This window comes from Psammomys obesus, unplaced genomic scaffold (assembly GCF_907164565.1).
Source record: "Psammomys obesus unplaced genomic scaffold, mPsaObe1.curated_primary_1811, whole genome shotgun sequence".
Lineage (NCBI taxonomy): Eukaryota > Metazoa > Chordata > Mammalia > Rodentia > Muridae > Psammomys > Psammomys obesus.
Genome location: NW_026587216.1, coordinates 7,208,134 through 7,225,976, shown reverse-complemented (window position 1 = coordinate 7,225,976; position 17,843 = coordinate 7,208,134).

The following is a 17,843-nucleotide window of genomic DNA, read 5'->3' as shown; positions in this document are numbered from 1 at the left end:
TGAAACTAAGCGACAACCACATCAATCTAGTTGTACATTGTTCACTTGTAATGTAGATTTTTTTATTAAATTAGAATGATTTTGCTTTTATTATAAGGTAATATTTCAATGTTTTACCAAAATGAATCAAAGGCTCATTAGAGGATGGAGGTACATTGAAATCACGGAAATACCGTTCGATGCTGTTTTGAAAACAGGAGTAGGGACCAAACAATAGAGTAAATATACACTATGCCCCAGACTGTAATTGAACAAGTAAATTAAAAATGTAAACATTTATACAAATAAACAATAGCTAAAAAAAGAGAGAATGTATTGGTGGCAATCATAATCTTCAGGCATTTTGATCCTATCAGATTTCCAATCCATTTTTCCTTTTTGTACTTACTTTGTCTGAAGACCATGTTGCAATGAGATTTTTATTTTATTTTATTTATTACAATGTATTCACTTTGTATGCCCTATACAGTCCCTTCCCTCACCTCCTCCTAGTCTCACCCACCCTCTCTTTTCTCCCTCTATGCCCTTTCCCTAGTCCCTTGATAGAGGAGGTCCTCCTCCCCTTCTTTCTAACCCTAGCCTATCAGGTCTAATCAGAGCTGGCTGTATCAGCTTCCTCTGTGGCCTGGCAAGGCTTCAACTCCCAGAAGAGGGTGATCAAAGAGTGAGCTACTGGTGGGTAGAGTCTTTCAGAGGTCCACTATGGAAGGCTCCTCTCCTGTTCCTTGTCTTCTCCTACTTCCAATATCTATCCTATTTGCCCTTCTGAATGAAGATTAAGCATCTTCCCTAGGATCCTCCTTGTTGTTTAGTTTCTTTAGGACTATATATTTTAGTTTGTTTATCCTATATTATAGGGCTAATATCCACTTTAAGGGAGTGCATACAATGTGTGTTTTCTGCTTCTAGGTTACCTCACTCAGGATGCTCTTTTCCAATTCCCACCATTTGCCTGAAACAGAGAATTCTCAACAGAGGACTATCAAATGGCAAAGAAACACTTAAAGAAATGCTCAACACCCTTAATCATTTGGGAAATGCAAATCAAAACAATCCTGAGATTCCACCTCACACCCATCAGAATGGCTAAGACCAAAAACTCAAAAGATGATGTGTGCTGGAGAAGTTGTGGAGAAAAGGGAACTCTCCTTTATTGCTGATGGAAATGCAAACTTGTACAACCACTTTGGAAATCATTCTGGCGTTTTCTCAGACAATTAGTAGTGCTACCTTAAAAGTCAGCTATACCTCTCCTAGGCATATACCCAAAAGATGCCCCACCATTCAATAAAGACATTTGCTCAAATATGTTCATAGCAGCTTTATTTTGTAATAGCCAGAATCTGGAAACAACCCAGATGTCCCTCAGTTGAGGAATGGATACAGAAATTGTGGTACATTTACACAATGGAATACTACTCAGCAATTAAAATTACTGAGATCTTTTAAAGGATGTGCCATTCTGTATAGTTCTAGGAACTTGACTGTTTTATAACATTTATAATAATTTTTCTGGACTCATTCTCCCCCATAGATCATAAAGCCACAATACTGTGTTAATATTAAGGATTTATCAAAACATTTAGATCAAATTACTAGTAAGATAACAAAACAAACAAACGATAACTTTCAATTTGATACTGCCTTGCTGAGTGATTATGTGTGAATGATTATGTACTCAAATCTAAACTTTGTCAAATTATTTTGCTCAGGTAAAAAAGAAAATTATATATTTATTCCATATTCTATATAAACACTTCCAAGTTTAGTTATGTAAAAATATAATTTATACTGAAGTATTTTACCTGAATTCATTACAATCTCTTACTGAATGTGAAGTGAACTAAATAAACTATGACTAAATCTTACTTTTAATTATGAAATGTTTTGGGCAATTTACCTAACAGCACATGGTCTTTAAACTATAATAAGTACACAGTCGTTTTCCTTTTTGTTTTCTAAGCCAGAAGATGCTGAATACTTACTATCTAAAGATTCCTGAGAAACATTTACTGTTTTGTGCAGTGAAACCTACATTTTATTGTCTTTCTTCCAGACTTCACTAAAAACATTCCCAAGCTCTTTCTTCAGTGCTGTGAGCACTGGGCAAGCAGCCAGCAGTGTTAGTACATGGAAGCCAGGTAGCTGTCATACAGGCTGTGGCAGCATGTCTAATTTTGCTGTATTAAACCTGTCACAAAATGTTAAGTAAGAGATTACGGGAAGTATGCATAGAACGCACGGTTTATAACTTAATAAACGTGTAGTGCTGGGAACAAGTTAAACCTCTTTCTTTTATCTTCTCTTCCATTTGGCTTCACCCAGCTTTTTAAACCACTGCAAAAAAAAAAAAAAAAAATGAGTGAAAGTGGAGAAAATGTTCATGACTCCAAGAAAGGTCTCCCCTAGGCAGTAGTCATACCAACTGCCTACAAATACTTGAGAAGCCAATAATGGTTTCTTTTTAAGGCACACAAATACTTATTTAATATGCCATGGAATACGGTAAAACACACACACACACACACACACACACACACACACACACACACGTGATGCACACTTTACTGAGACAGGTAATGCCTGTCTAAATCAGGCTTAGCTTATACTTCTGTGTTTGCCTCTTTTTAAATTTTTTTCTTTAATTTTATTTATATATTTATTTATTTAATTTATTCACTTTGTATCCCCGCTGCAGCCCCTCCCTCTTCTCCTCCCAATCCCACACTCCCTCCCTCTTCTCCTCCTGTGGCCCTGCCCCAGTTCACTGATAGGAGAGGTCCTCATTCCCTTCCATCTGACCCTAGCCTATCAGGTCTCATCAGGACTGGCTGCAGCATCTTCCTCTGTGGCCTGGCAAGGCTGCACCTCCAGGAGGAGATGATCAGAAAGCCAGCTACTGAGTTCATGTCAGAGACAGTCCCTGCTTCCCTTACGAGTTAACCCATTTGGAAACTGAGCAGCCAATGGTCTTCCTTTAAACAGGTGGTCTAGGTCCTCCCATACATGGTCCTTGGTTGGTCTGTCGATCTCTGCAGGGCCCCCCTGGGCTCACTTATAAGTGGATATTAGCCATATAATATAGGATAAACATACTAAAATCTATAGTCCTAAAGAAGCAAAATAACAAGGAGGACCCCAGGGAAGATGCTTAATCTTCATCCAGAAGGGCAAATGTGATAGACATCTGAAGCAGGAGAGGACAAGGAACAGGACAGGAGCCTTCCACAGAGGACCTCTGAAAGACTCTACCCACCAGGATATCGAAGGAGATACTGAGACTCTTAGCCAAACTTTGGGCAGCTTGCCAGAATCCTTATGGAAGAAGAGACAGATAGAAAGACCTGAAGGAGACAGGAACTCCACAGGGAGAACAACAGAGCCAAAATACCTGCATTATACTCTTAAGAGCTAGGATTATAGGAGTCCAAACTTCTAGCCAGCTTCAAAACTGGTTTTAACATCCAAGAAATAATATTAATTACTTTTTATAATTCTGACTCGAGAACTTTGTACTTGCACACAGTATGCTTTGATCAAATCCACTTTCCTATTCCCTTCTCTCCAATTCCTTCCCTATTCCCCATCACATTTTCCTTCCAACTTCATGGGTTCTATCTCTTATTTTTGAGATTAATGTAATTTCAACCTTCATTCCTTCTCTTTCCTCCATCCAAACCCTCCTACATACCTCTTCTGTGCTTCATTTCAAATCCATGAACTCTGTTTTCATTAATTGCTTTTGCATGCATATATATATATGCATATATCCTAAATATAACCCGTTTAGTCTGTGTAATATTACTTGTATATTTGTTTTCAGGGATGACCATTTGAGTCTATTTGGTAATAGCTGTATGTTTATGGGAATGGGACCATGGGTAGGCTCTGAGTGGTCACATTCTTTAAGAAAACTTACTCTTCTTCCACAAGAAGTTATTAGCTGCCAATTGTTTCTTAGCCTGGAGTGAGAACTCATGAGCTACAGATCGGATTTTGACTGACTTGGTCTTTTGCAATTCAAGTGAATGTAGTCACAGCCTATGTGAGTTCAAGTGTGAAACATCCCTGCCATGTCCAGCAAATACTGTTTCACAACAAACATCCCCTACAATTGGCTCTTCCAATTTCTGTCTCATTTTCTTTTTTTAATTTTAATTTATTTTTTATTAATTACAATTCATTCATTTTGTATTGCAGCTGTAGTTCCTCCCTCGCCCCTCTCAACCCCACCCTCTCTCCCTCATCTCCTCCCATTCCCTTCCCAAGTTCACTGATAGAGGAGGTCCTCCTCACCTTTTATTTGACGCTAGCCTATCAGGTCTCATCAGGACTGGCTGCATTGTCTTCCTCTGTGGCCTGGTAAGGCTGTTCCCCACTCAGGGGGAGGTGATCAAGGAGCCAGACACTGAGTTATTGTTAGAGACAGTCCCTGTTCCCCTTACTAGGGTACCCACTTGGACACTGAGATGCTATGAGCTACATCTGAGCAGGGGTTCTCATTATATCCATGCATGGTCCTTGGTTGGAGTATCAGTCTCAGAAAGACCCTTGTGCCCATATTTTTTTGGTTCTGTTGCTCTCCTTGTGGAGCTCCTGTCCCCTCCAGCTCTTTCATGTCCCCCTTCTTTTATAAGATTCCCTGAGTGCAGGGAGTCTTATGACCCTTGTGTTTTGCAGTGATGCAGAACACCTTTTTCTCTATGTACTGATCAAAAAATGTGTGTGTGTGTGTGTGTGTGTGTGTGTGTATTAATAGCCATCTATTACAAAAAAGAAGCTTCTCTGATGAGGGCTGAGGGATGTGCTAATCTATGGGTATAAAAATAAGAACTTTAGAGCTGGTTTAATACTATGCCAATTTAGTACCAATATATAGATGTAAAAATAGGTTTTGCCCTAAAGTCTGTGAGTTAGGCTTTCAAAAAAAAAATCCCTAAAACTAGATTAACCATATGATCCATCTGTAATTCCAGCATATATACAAAAGATTATATACTCCACTACATGGATAATTGTTCACCCATGTTCAACACTGCTTTAGTCACAATAGCTAGAAAAATGGAAACAGCATAAATATTGTTGAACTGGTGAACAAACAGATCAGGGAACTTTGGTCGATTTTCACCAAAGAATATAATTCAACTGTTTACACCTTGAAATGTGTAGGGAAGCAGATGAAGTTAGAAATAATCACCTTAATGAGGTTGCTAGACCCAGATGGACAAACCTTGCAAGTTTTCACACATGTGGAATGTAGATTTGAAACTTTGGTTATGTATCTTTAAGTTGGAACATAGGGGATATGGATATAGGAGTTAAGAAAATAGTAAGGGATTACAGTGTACATATAAGGGAAGTGGGCTAGAAAGCAGACGATGGAAAGGTGTAAAGGTAAATAATGGAATATAAGAGTTATTTGAAAAAGGAGATGGGAAGAGAAAAGAGTATGGGAGGCCACAGAGGAGGACTTTGCAGCCAGTCCTGAAGAGACCTGATGAGCTAGGGTCAGATGAAAGGGGAGGAGGTCCTCCCCTATCAGGGGACTTGGAAAGGGGCAGGGAGGAGATGAGGGAGGGAGAGTGGGATTGGGAGGGAATGAAAGAGGGGGCTATGGCTGGGATACAAAGTAAATAACCTGTGATTAATATAAAAAATAAAAATTATTATTATAAAAACAAAGAAGGCCTTGGAATGCTCATTTAGAGATTTTCTTTTAGTTTTTAGTTGTGTTCAGTGTCTGTGTGTGGGGGGAGAGAATTGGAGTGCTCTCTCTGTGACAGGATGAAATTTATCACTAGATATCCAGACACTATGGAACAAAAAAGTCCCATTCTTATAACTACTCAATTTTCTTGGAGTGGCACTGCCAAGGAAATTGAGCCATTGAACTACTAGAAAAGCTATTCTCTGAGCTGGTAAGGAAAGCAGATCTTGCAAAACCCATAAATTAACATTTGGAATAAGATTAATGCATCATAATCTCACTCTACTTTATAAATTCAAACCTCTAGCTCACCTCTACCCCTTAGACAAAATGAAATAACAAAGACACACAAACACCCATTCTTTCTTAGAAACATAAGCCTATGGTGCAGTATATATATATATATATATATATATATATATATATATATATATATATACTTTATGCACTTTGTATCTCAGCTGTAGCTCCCTCCCTCATCCCTTCCCAATTCCAGCCTCCTTCTTTCTGCTCCTCCCATGCCCCTTCCCAGTCCACTGAAAGTGGAGATCTTCCTCCCCTTCCATCTGACCCTAGCCTGTCAAGTCTCATCAGGACTGTTTGCATTGTCTTCCTCTGTGGCCTGGTAAGGCTGCCCCTCCCTCAGGTTTGGTGATCAAAGAGACAGCCACTGAGTTCATGTCAGAGACAGCCCCTGCTCCCCTTACTAGAAACCCACTTGGAGACTGAGCTATTAGACATATAATATAGGATAAAAATAATAAAATCTGTGCAGCTAAAGAAGCTAAGCAAGAAGGAGGACCTTGGGTAAGATGCTCAATCTTTATTCAGAAAGGCAAATGGGATAGACATTGGAAGAAGGAGAAAACAGGAAACAGGACAGGAGCCTACCACAGAGGGCCTCTGAAAGATTCTCCCAGCAGTGTATCAAAGCAGATGCTGAGACTCATCACTAAAGTTTGGGCAGAGTGCAGGGAATCTAATGAAAGAAACGGGGAGTTAGTAAGTCCTGGAGGGGACAGGAGCTCCACAAGGAGAGCAACAGAACCAAAAAATCCGGGTACAGGGGTCTTTTCTGAGACTAATACTCCAACCCAGGACCATGAACAGCGATAACCTAGAACCCCTGCACAGATGTAGCTGTTTATCATTTTATTCAAGAATATATATATATATATATATATATATATATATATATATATATATATATATATATATGAATGATGGGGGTTGGAAGTTGTGTGAACATCTACTTGGCTTCAACACCTATTACAGAAGCACACACTGAGGGGGTGAAAACATTTAAACAGTTTCCACGAATCCACAAAATGGCCATGGCAAAATTCAATCTCAGGCCCCTGCAATCCATTCTCTGTTTATGAATCTCTTAATATGTATTATGTAGATATACATCATCTTGTTTAGCTTTAACCTACTTTCTAATTTTTATTAATTACACTTTATTCACTTTGTATCTCCTCATAAGCCCCTCTCTCCTCCCTTGCTGATCCCATCCTCCCTTCCCGTATCTTTAACCTACTATATTAAGCTAACATGTGATAGTAGTAAAAGCTTGATGGTAATAATAATTGCAGAATGCTATGTCAAACGGAGACTTAACATGGCACTATCAGTGACTGGGACAAAATTATAGTTTTCACCAAGATGAATGAAAAACAACAATATGCCCAATATGAAAGTGTGTCCATATTTATGATTAAAATTAGTTAACATAATTTATATAAACATAAAACAGATATACCAGCACTGCATCCATTAGAGCTACGGAATGACACATGCCATTTTGGGATTTTCTATAACACCTTATAGAAAATATATTATATATTACTATATTATTATATTACTACATTATATATTACTATAATGAGAAGTGGTGAATGAATTTCTATATTTTTTAAAAATTGGAATTAGGTGATCCTTGGGGTGAGGAGGGGTAGAACTTTGAATATTATATTATTATTTGAACTAATAGAATTGTAAATTGCATTGATTATTAGAAATTAAACACAGTAAGTCTTAAGTTTCTGAGATGAAGGCTATTTCAGGTGTTTAGGTGAACTATAGAAATATATTTGTGTTTCAGTCTACAGATTTTTTTCTTAAAAATTTACTTTCCTTTCACAGTTTTACAAGTGAAAATTATTAAATGGTGCAAATCTCTCAAAATTATTAAATTGCCTGAACCTTTCATGCATGACAAAGTTGAACCTCTGTAAATAGTAACAACTGGCAATGTGACACATTTATCTTTCTCTTACAAATCGAGCACAGGCCCCCTGTTTCCTCATAATGTGGATCAGACCCCAAGCCCATTACTGTCTCTGTGTGAGGTTACCATTTGCTGACTGAAGACATTTTATTCAATCATGTGTGTTTAATATTTTCTTTTCTCACTGACTCTCCTAACCTGGAATCCACAGAAGAGTCTTCATTAATATTGGCAATTTAGTTTGATCTCACAGGAGAAATCACCTGACATTTTGTTAACTATAATTCATTAGGCTAGCATCATTTTCTAATAACAGGTTTTCCAAAAAATATAAAACCTGGTGAAATGTGATGAATTTAAATAAGTCTGTTAAGCAATGCTAACAGTCAAATTATGCTGAACACACATAAAGTTGAGAGGTTTGACAACAAACGCAAGGAGAGATTATAGGATAATAGACACTTTTAAATTCCAATAGATCTTTACCCTCAATGAGTGTGATTCTTTAATCATACAATGGGCAGTAATGAACATTGTGAGGTAGAGATTATTATACATCTAGCTCTGTCTGCTAATAGACTGCAGTCTGAAGGGCACTGAAAACCAATTCGTTTCAGGTTAGGAGTTTATACTCAAATAGTTTTTAAAGAATTTTTTTATTATTTTGTATGCCTGTGCATGGGAAAATATGTACAAGTATTCTTGGAGGACAGAGAGTCCTTTGAAGCTGGGTTTACAGGTGATAAGCCAGCTCACTTGGGTGTTGAAACTGAACTCAGATTCCCTGGAAGAACAGTAAGTTCTCAAAAAATGCAGCATCTCTCCTCTTCGTAAGGTTTTTTTTTTCTTTTTCTTTTTTAATTTGTGTCTCTTTTCTAAAATTTGTCTATTTCCAAAAGTTTCATCAACCTGTAAAAATAAAGACAAAAAAAAAAGTCTTTTACTAAAACATCAGCCTATGTGTTGACGTGAACTGGGTGAGTTCACTTTTCTCAGTCAGTGCATTAATGATGCCCTCAGAGGGCTGTGATGAGAAGTAGGTTAACAAGCACAAAAGTCCAGCCGCCGGAAGGTTCTCAGATGGCATCATCCTGACATCGCAGCTCTGCTGACCATGAAGGAAGGGATGAGCTACTGCTACTTCTCCATTTTCTAACACTCTTTTCCAGTCATGACCTCACATCTGTTTATTTCATCAATGTTTATTTAAGACAGGGAAGAAATACGAGGATGCCAATGATCTGGGTAGACGTAGAGGGGGAAGGACTATTTGAGAGTAAGTTTTTCCTTTTCCTCTTAATGTTCCGTCTTTAACTAATCAGAGGCAAATCATCGCATGATACAGGGTTGTGGTCCCTCTGAGCTCCCTCTAAAAGTTATATACTTTATTCAGTGGACCTAAATTGTTAAACATAGAATGCTTCTTTCTATGTCTGCCATTTCTTGAATTCAGAAAAAGTAAAAAATGGGTATATGGCCACTGCTCCTGCACCTGAGCATCCAGTTTTTATCTTATGACAAGTACCATCATAGGAAGTTGAGTTTACAAGAACACTCTAACCAGTTTCAGAGAATGGATGTCCTACGCTTCTATAAATCAAATATATGTCTTGTCAATATGCTTATTGTATTGATTTTGTTATTAAAGTATGAAAGAACCCCATGCCAGAACTCTTGAGTGCTGAAAACTCCTAACTATTGTTCTAGTTTTTAACTATCATTGATATTTTACATCTTTTGCTCTCCTACTTGGTTAGTTAAATGCAAATGTTGTGGAGGCTGGGGAGATGACTCATTGGTTAAGAGCACTGGCTGCTTTTCCAGAGGTCCTCAGGTCAATTCCCAGCACCCACATGCCAGCTCAGAATTGTTTATAAATGTAGTCTCTGATTCCCTATTCTGGTGTGCATACAAAATACCTGTATGTGTGTGTGTGAGAGAGAAAGAGACAGAGAGAGAGAGAGAGAACATGTCACGTGGTGCTTGGATTCAAGAGCAAAATGATGCAGAGGTAGCCAGTTATGATCACCTGGGTTATGACTGACTTTACAATGTTGTGGAAACAGTGTTCATTCCATTGGAACTGCATGTTGACCTTTGGATTTTCATCTCTTAAGTATGGCAATATGCTGGCAGTATGAACCCTTTTTGATTTCAGGTAGTGTTAACCAGTCACAGATTCCAGCCTGCTATATTGTCAAAAAGGTAGACAAATAATACCTTCCCTGCAGTGCACTGTATCCAATTAATTACAAGAGGTATATGCAATATTTTGTATAGTCTCTATATTAGGTGACATTGGTCAAACGTAGGCTCAGCTAAGTGTTCTGAGAATATCTACAGAAGTCTAGCTTCAGCCACAATATGTAATAAGCTAGGTATGTTAAATTCATTTTCAGTTTACAATATTCTCCACTTTTAGTGCATTCATCTGGACATCATAAGTGAAGGAGCTCTATAGGTTTGAAATAATATCCTGCCCAATGGTATAAAAACTTAAAATCATAGAAGCTCAAGGCTGTGTCTTAACGTATAGTTCTTAAATGTCATACTCACAGCAAAGCTCAAATTCTCTGTTCACTGTTCTTCTTGGGTCATTATAAGGCTTCTATGGCCAAATCTTCTCCTGAATGAACACCCTGCTGAGATCTACTCCATTTTCAATAAGCTCTTTGGAGTGATGCTGAAATATCCAGCTGAAGCTTTGCTTAAGTAAGTACTTAAGTATTAGAAGATGCTTATGTCATACCTGACAAATTTTGTAGTGTACAAGCTAATTGTCTTCAGTCCCTTTGACTCTCCCTGAATACAATAGTGGTTTGTTTTTGTTGTGTGAGTGTGTGTGACTGTGTGTGTACCTAGTGTAAATAATAAGGCTTTTAAGGCTTTTAGTTCTCTCTACTACTGCTTTTTTTTTTTAATTAAGGGACAGATTCCCATTTATCTACATATACATCTTTTACCGTTTACACATCCAAACCCAGGTTTGCACATAAACTTCTTGATGAAGTAGTTGCCATGGCATTGGTATTCTGCTTTCAAGACTTTCCTTTCAGGATTATAGGAGGAGTAATAACTTTGTGCCAGTTAGCTCGTTTAATATTAATAATCTGATGATAAATGCTCATCAAGATCCTCACTTGTTCCATGATCACATCATACCTGAACATTTTTTATAACAATGCTATTAAACCTTTCCACAGCAATGATCAAATCAAAAAGCCAAAGCACAGACATATTTAAAAGGTTTTAAAATTCATGTTTATGAATTAAATATTTCTATGCTCCATTTTATGGCCTTGAGCTAACAAACTTGAGCATTGGAATCATATAACATCTTCATTTTATTTTCACATATATTTATCATTCTTCTTTCTCTGAAGCAAATGATTTTAAAGTCTGATAAACTGGACATCATAGTACACAAGTTAGAACTCATAAATAGGCAGCATTGAAACTGGCCCTACGTTGAGTCTGGTATCCTTCAAGCTGGCAGCATTTGGTTGATTGTCAACCCAGAGGTCATTCCACACTGTGTCCAACTTTGCAGGGCTGACCAGTCTTCACATTTCTCTGGCTAGGCTCCAAAAATGTCTTGAACTACTCAGGAAAGTTTCTGTCTGAGAATCTAGTGAATTCTTGTTTTTTTTTTTCCCCCCCCTCAGGAATTTTCTGATACACTGCTTTGTGAAAACCAGTCACAGTAAATTCCAAGAGACTGTAAGGATGGGAGGGACTGCCACTGACTGGCATTGTTTGAAAGGATTCAGGAATACATTGAGTTGTAAACAGAACACGAGGATTTGAAGGCCTCAGAACCCGATGGCTTAATGATGAAGGTTAAGGCATACTGCAGTATGGAATTGTATGTGAATGTATAGCAGTTTGTCCTTAATTGTCATGCTATGTGCTATATCATCACGCATTTAATTATAAAGTAAAACTAACAGAAATCCAACCAACATTTAATGGCCAATTTAACTATTAGTTATCAAGTGTGTACAGACCTATAATTTCATCTTCTGAGTGTATACGCCAAGCTCCTGCTTGAAGCTCTTGTTTTAGTATTTTATCTAACATCGCCTTCACACTGTTTCTTTATTCCATATTTTAACTCCTGAGATAGGTTATGAACTTGTAGAAAAGAATGACTACAGCCCACATTCTGAGTTTTCCCTGTACAGCTTCTAGTGCAAAAACAGGTGGAATATGGGCCGTTTACAAGAGAACAGGCAAAGCATTTGTTTCAGGTTTGTAAGTCTACTTAAATGTGTATGTATACACTGAAGTTTTTCTTTTCCAGGGAGGGTTCTAAGCAATTTAAATCCAGAAACAAAAGCTTGCTAAAGTAAACACAACAGAATGAACAACTTACAAAGCTATTTTCTATGTGCTATGTGCTATGCCAAGCACCATTAAATTATTGCTAATCTTAATTTTCTCATATCAACTATAAATCTGGAAAACATCAATGTAGTTGTTTGGACTTTTGTCACAGGTTATGATTATGTGCATTTATTTGTTATATACAACCATTCTTATCATAAGAAAGAAAGTTACAGAGGGAAAAGTTAGTCTTTGATATATGGAAACTTTATATGCCTTTTTAAATTTTCTACTTTCAACATATGCCCAGGTGCTTGACTAAATGCTGTGTTCACAAGGCTTAAATATAAAACAGTGTCTCTCCCTTCGCTACAGACTAAACTGCACACTATGTCACATTCTGTTTTCCTAAGGTAATTGTTGACTGATTGTCTCTCTACTCTGTACCTGTCACTTTTTACAGTCCTTGTAGGAGTCTTTCTGCTCTTTCCTAATGTGCAGTTCTTTAATGGAGACAGCAAAAGGAAAACCTGCTCTTCCCAAGAATCATTTCCCATAATTTACCAATGAAGCAATGTTTTCCTACAGCTATGGTGACATTTCTATACATACCTTAATTGTCCGAGAGAAGAACTTCCTGAACTGGGGAGTTAGTGGGCCTCTCCTCTCTATTGCTGGTAAACCTTAGAAATAGACATTTGACTGGTAAAAATTGCAAAACTTTAAGACTTTTCAACAATTGCTTCTCAAGACAATTACAAAGTACTTTGTGTGTGTGTGTGTGAGAGAGAGAGAGAGAGAGAGAGAGAGAGAGTGTTGGTGACACAGCTTGAGTGCCAGGATGACCTGCACCTGTGAAAGCGAGAATGCTCCCATGGGGAAAGTGTCTATTTGACACAGTGGGAAAATGTCCCGTAAGGAAGACACTGTATATGATTACCTTGTGGGTGAAAGGCTTTTTGTTTCATTTGCGGTTTTCCTGGCTCATCTTATGTCTGCATCTGTCATAAATATCTTTGTTTCCTGAGTGTGGCTAGTTGCATAAAGAGCAAGAAGTAAAAGTCATCAGGATTAATTTCAACTGCTGGGAGGTGTGGAGCAAGGCTGGCTGCTAAAAGCTGTTAATTGCAGTTTACAAAAGAGAAATCCCTTATCTTTGAAAGTTTCTTTGCTTGACTGACTCATTCTTCCTGGGAGGGATTAATGCTTAATTAGAAAAAGATGCTAAACAATCTGTGTGCTTCCTGAATGAAAACCTCACCTCAGTTTTAAAGATTCTTAACAAGGTAACATGCTAATTGTTTAATGAAGGATTCTCGCACCGAGAACTAGAGATGTGTGGTTAAAAGCAGCGCTTATCGCGACTGGCACTGCTCCCAGAAATCAGTGCAGGGACTGCTCTAGGACCCACTGCCAAGACTATTGGTGTTGTACTCTGTGGTTGCTTTTGTTTCCCCGTCTCTGAGTGTAAACATGTTTGTCAAGGTACGCTGTCAGGATGGGGAGCAGCGAGGCCGAGGGAGCAGACTACTAGTGGTGAGGGAGCTGGGGGGTGGGGAGGAGACAAGGCGGTCAGAACTCCCTCCATCTTAAATCTGGTGTGAAATTGCGTTTTATTGCCTAACACTAAGCATATCTGCATTTCAGCCTCGGTGTGGGCTGTAGGGAAGCGAGAGTTGCCTGTCCGCTTCGGGGAGGGGTACGAGGCGAGGCGCTGCAAACTCGACTTCACACTTTCCTGGCTGTCAAGGGGCTTGCGGATTCACAATACCCCAACGTCTTGCTAGGCTGACTCCAGTTCACTTCCTAAGCGAGGAGGCGCGGGTGGAATGCCAGGTATGTCTACAGAGCAAAGCACTGCAGGCAGGCTGACGCCAAGAGAGAATAGGCAGGTACTGATCGAGTTACAGGATTTCTACAAATCTAATCCCCGTGTAACCTGAGACTCATTGCAGAGCCAGCCTCTACTAGGGCTGTGGAGTCTGAGGATAGGAACAGTTTGGGGAGCCACGATCCCAGTTAACCCACCGAAACCCAGCTTCAGTTGATGAAAACGAACAGCCTCTAATCCTTGTAAAGTTCTTTAAAGGTAGTGGTGATAAGAAGTCAGTTGCTAACTGTAGGGGAGAGAGAGAGAGAGAGAGAGAGAGAGGTCTTACTGATCAGATATATTCAATATGCCAACAGAACATTGAACACACAATAAAGCTACAACCTGCTAGGGCTCTTTAAAGGAATTCTCCACTTAATATGTCTGACACTAGATAGTCTATACATCACCAATGATAAGTATGTAAAATTTATGGGGCATTTCTTGCATGTGACAAGCTTGTTATGAAAATTTAAGGTAACATAGTTATTTATTACTGTCTCAAAAGCATCTACTTAAGGGAAACATTTATTTTCTGGGACATATTCATTAATTTTCACAGTAAGCTGATGTTATATTTATTAAATGCAAGAAATCAAAGTAGCTACCTAAACAGGAAGAATATCTAAGTATCAGAATCCCATGTATCTATTATGTCATGTTCTATTCCTGACCATCCACTAAGAAGCATCATCATTGGAAAGTAGGTAGAAAAAAAAAAAGTGGCCTGCATTATTATTTAATAAAAGAACTCTTCAAATCAAATTTACTAAATCAAAGATGATCAGTCCACAAGCCAGTGTATAATTATACAATAAAAAAGCCTGGAAATTTCTCATTATTTTGTCAATAGTTGTGACATACATATGGCATTTGCCATAACCAAAGAGCCCTTAGTATAAAATATTTTTCATCTGTTTTTGCAGCATTATGGACCAAACCCAGAACTTTGAGCCTCTAAGCAAAAGCTCTGCTAATGAGCTACATTCCTTGTCCTCAAAAATAATCTTAAGAGTGAATCTACTTCCTATCTGTTCCACCTTGGAACCATTCTATGACACATGGTTTCAAATTACCTTCCTGCTTTTTATATGTTGATGCTCTTTTTGGATACATGGCAGCTCAGTGTCCAAGTGGGTTCCCCAGTAATAGGAACAGGGGCTGTCTCTGACGTGAACTCAGAAGCTGGCTCTTTGTCACCTCCCCATAATGGGGGAGCAGCCTTGCCAGGGCACAGAGGAATCCAGTGCAGCCAGTTCTGATGAGACCTGTTAGGCTAGGGTCAGAGGGAAGAGGAGGAGGACCTCCCTATCAGTGGAAGGGCATGGGAGGAGATGAGATCAGGGAGGGAGCTACAGCTGGGATATAAAGTGAATAAACTGTGATTAATAAAAAAATAAATGAATTTAAAAAATAAATCTAGACATCTTCAATACATAAGCAGCATCTGCTTCCAGAGTTTTGTTTGTTACTATGAAGTTATTAAATTCAAGTCTAGATCCTGATAACAGGATGGCTGTTACTCATCCATGCATTCTAGCAGGCCCCTTAGGCAGTGTTCATAGGAGGAAACTGAGGTCCATAGCATGTGATCACTAAGATGTCTAGACTACGTCGAAGGCTTACTGATGCGGAGCTGTTTAGAGTGGAGTTAAGTGGGAACACTGCAGGTGACTGCAAAACTGGATGACTAGCTCAGGCTGAAGCAAATCTTAGACTTGTGTTTTGGACCTCAACCAAACAGCTCTGCTACTTCCTAGCTCGTGAGCTAACAGATCACCGAGTTTCCATGTCCCTTAGTGTGCTTGTCTTTACGTAGGGACATAAAATTTACTTTAAATAAGATAAAATTTGTTTCCTAATGCTCTGGTGAGGCTTAACTATGATATAACACCACGAGAACAGTTCTAGACACCCTGGAGTGAGCAAGAGCAATGTCCCCTTAATTCTAAGGAGTGCTGTGCCAGTCTCCACGTGTCGTGAATGGAGGACTGTGCTGAGGTTCACACAGTACATGGCAAGGCTACACTCCGCCGTAAACATTTGCTGGGACAGAAGGGAGGAAAAAACAGGCCATTCCCTGAGTTTCCAGCTTCTGGCTGAACTACAGAGCTCAGGCAGAATTTACTGAAGGAGTTGCCCCTGCATACTATTACAAGTTAGCTTTTAAGTTAATTTGTGACTTTAAAGTCAACCCAATCCTAAATTTGCTCACTCCCTTGTCCAACTTGTTCCTTTCAAGCTGTTGCCAATTTCATCCCTGTTTCACCTTTGCGGTAGATAAGACAGTGGCATTAAATCTTGGACTACTGAGGCGGCTGCTTGAAAATAGCAGTCCATATCCAAGAAAAGAATGTGGGGAGATATTCTAAGCAGTCTTTCAAAACCCCAAAACATTGATCAAAACTAATAAATTAACAAAACTACATCTTATTTTAATAGTATTCCAAACCCTCAAGTTATTAGTATCTACAATGTTTGGTAAAGATAAGCATTTCTCCCATCCACTTAGTGATTTTACCGGGTGAGAGTATTCAATATTAATTTTTGCTTTGAGTTTGGTTTTTATCATCACATGAAAGGTCTTTGTTTTCACACCAGGCACATATTTGAAATAGCAAATGTATCTCTCTGAGTAGATTTATTTACATACTTTATAGATGCCACACGAAGAATCTCAGGAGGGTTTGCTTCTATTATAGAAAAATTAGAATAAATGCACATAAATGTTTAAATTTTAAAATTCATTTATACATGTTGTGGGTATTTTGCCTGCATAACCTGTGTGATGCCTAGTACCCACAGAGGCCAGAAGAAGGTGCTGGATCCCCTGGAACTGGTGTTTTAGAGGGTTGTGAGCCACTGTGAAGGTGATGGGAATTGAACGTACATACTCTGGAAGAGCAGACGGTATTCTCAACCCCAGATAAATATCTTCAGTCCCTATAAATTAAAATTTAAAGAAATTCTACCAGTTAATGTCAGAGACAGTCCCATTACTAGGGAACCCACTTAGAGACTGAGCTGCCATGGACTACATCTGGCTGTTCTAGGTTATCTCCATAAATGGCCCTTGGTTGGAGTATCAGTCTCAGGAAAGACCCCTGTGCCCAGAATTTTTTGATCTGTTGCTCGGTGGTTGGTTCTTTGATCACCTCCCCCTGATGGAGGAGCAGTGTTACCAGGCCACAGAGGAAGACAATGTAACCAATCCTGATGAGACTTGATAGGCTTAGGTCAGAGGGAAGGGGAGGAGGACCTCCCCTATCAGTGGACTTGAGGAGGGACATGGGAGGAGATGAGGAAGGGAGAGAGAAAGGGTGGGAGAGCAAGGGGGTTACAACAGGGATACAAAGTGAATAAACTGTAATTTATAAAAAAATATATAAATAAATTTTAAAAGGTGAAAAAAAATCTACGAAGACTTCAAAAGTAAGATTAACCAAAATCTAGCTCAATAGTAGAGTATGTGCTTAGTATGAGCCATGAGTCAAAACCCTAGCACCAACACAAAATAAAAGTGAAGTTTAAAACATGTTTTTCATTGTTTCATTTTGGAAAAATAAGAGTATTTTAAATATGATTTGCTCAGAATTGTTTAAAATTCAATTTCTTATCCAAAATTTGGCCACTGACTTCCAAACATGTGCCATGGCCAGCACACACACACACACACACACACACACACACACACACACACACACACACAC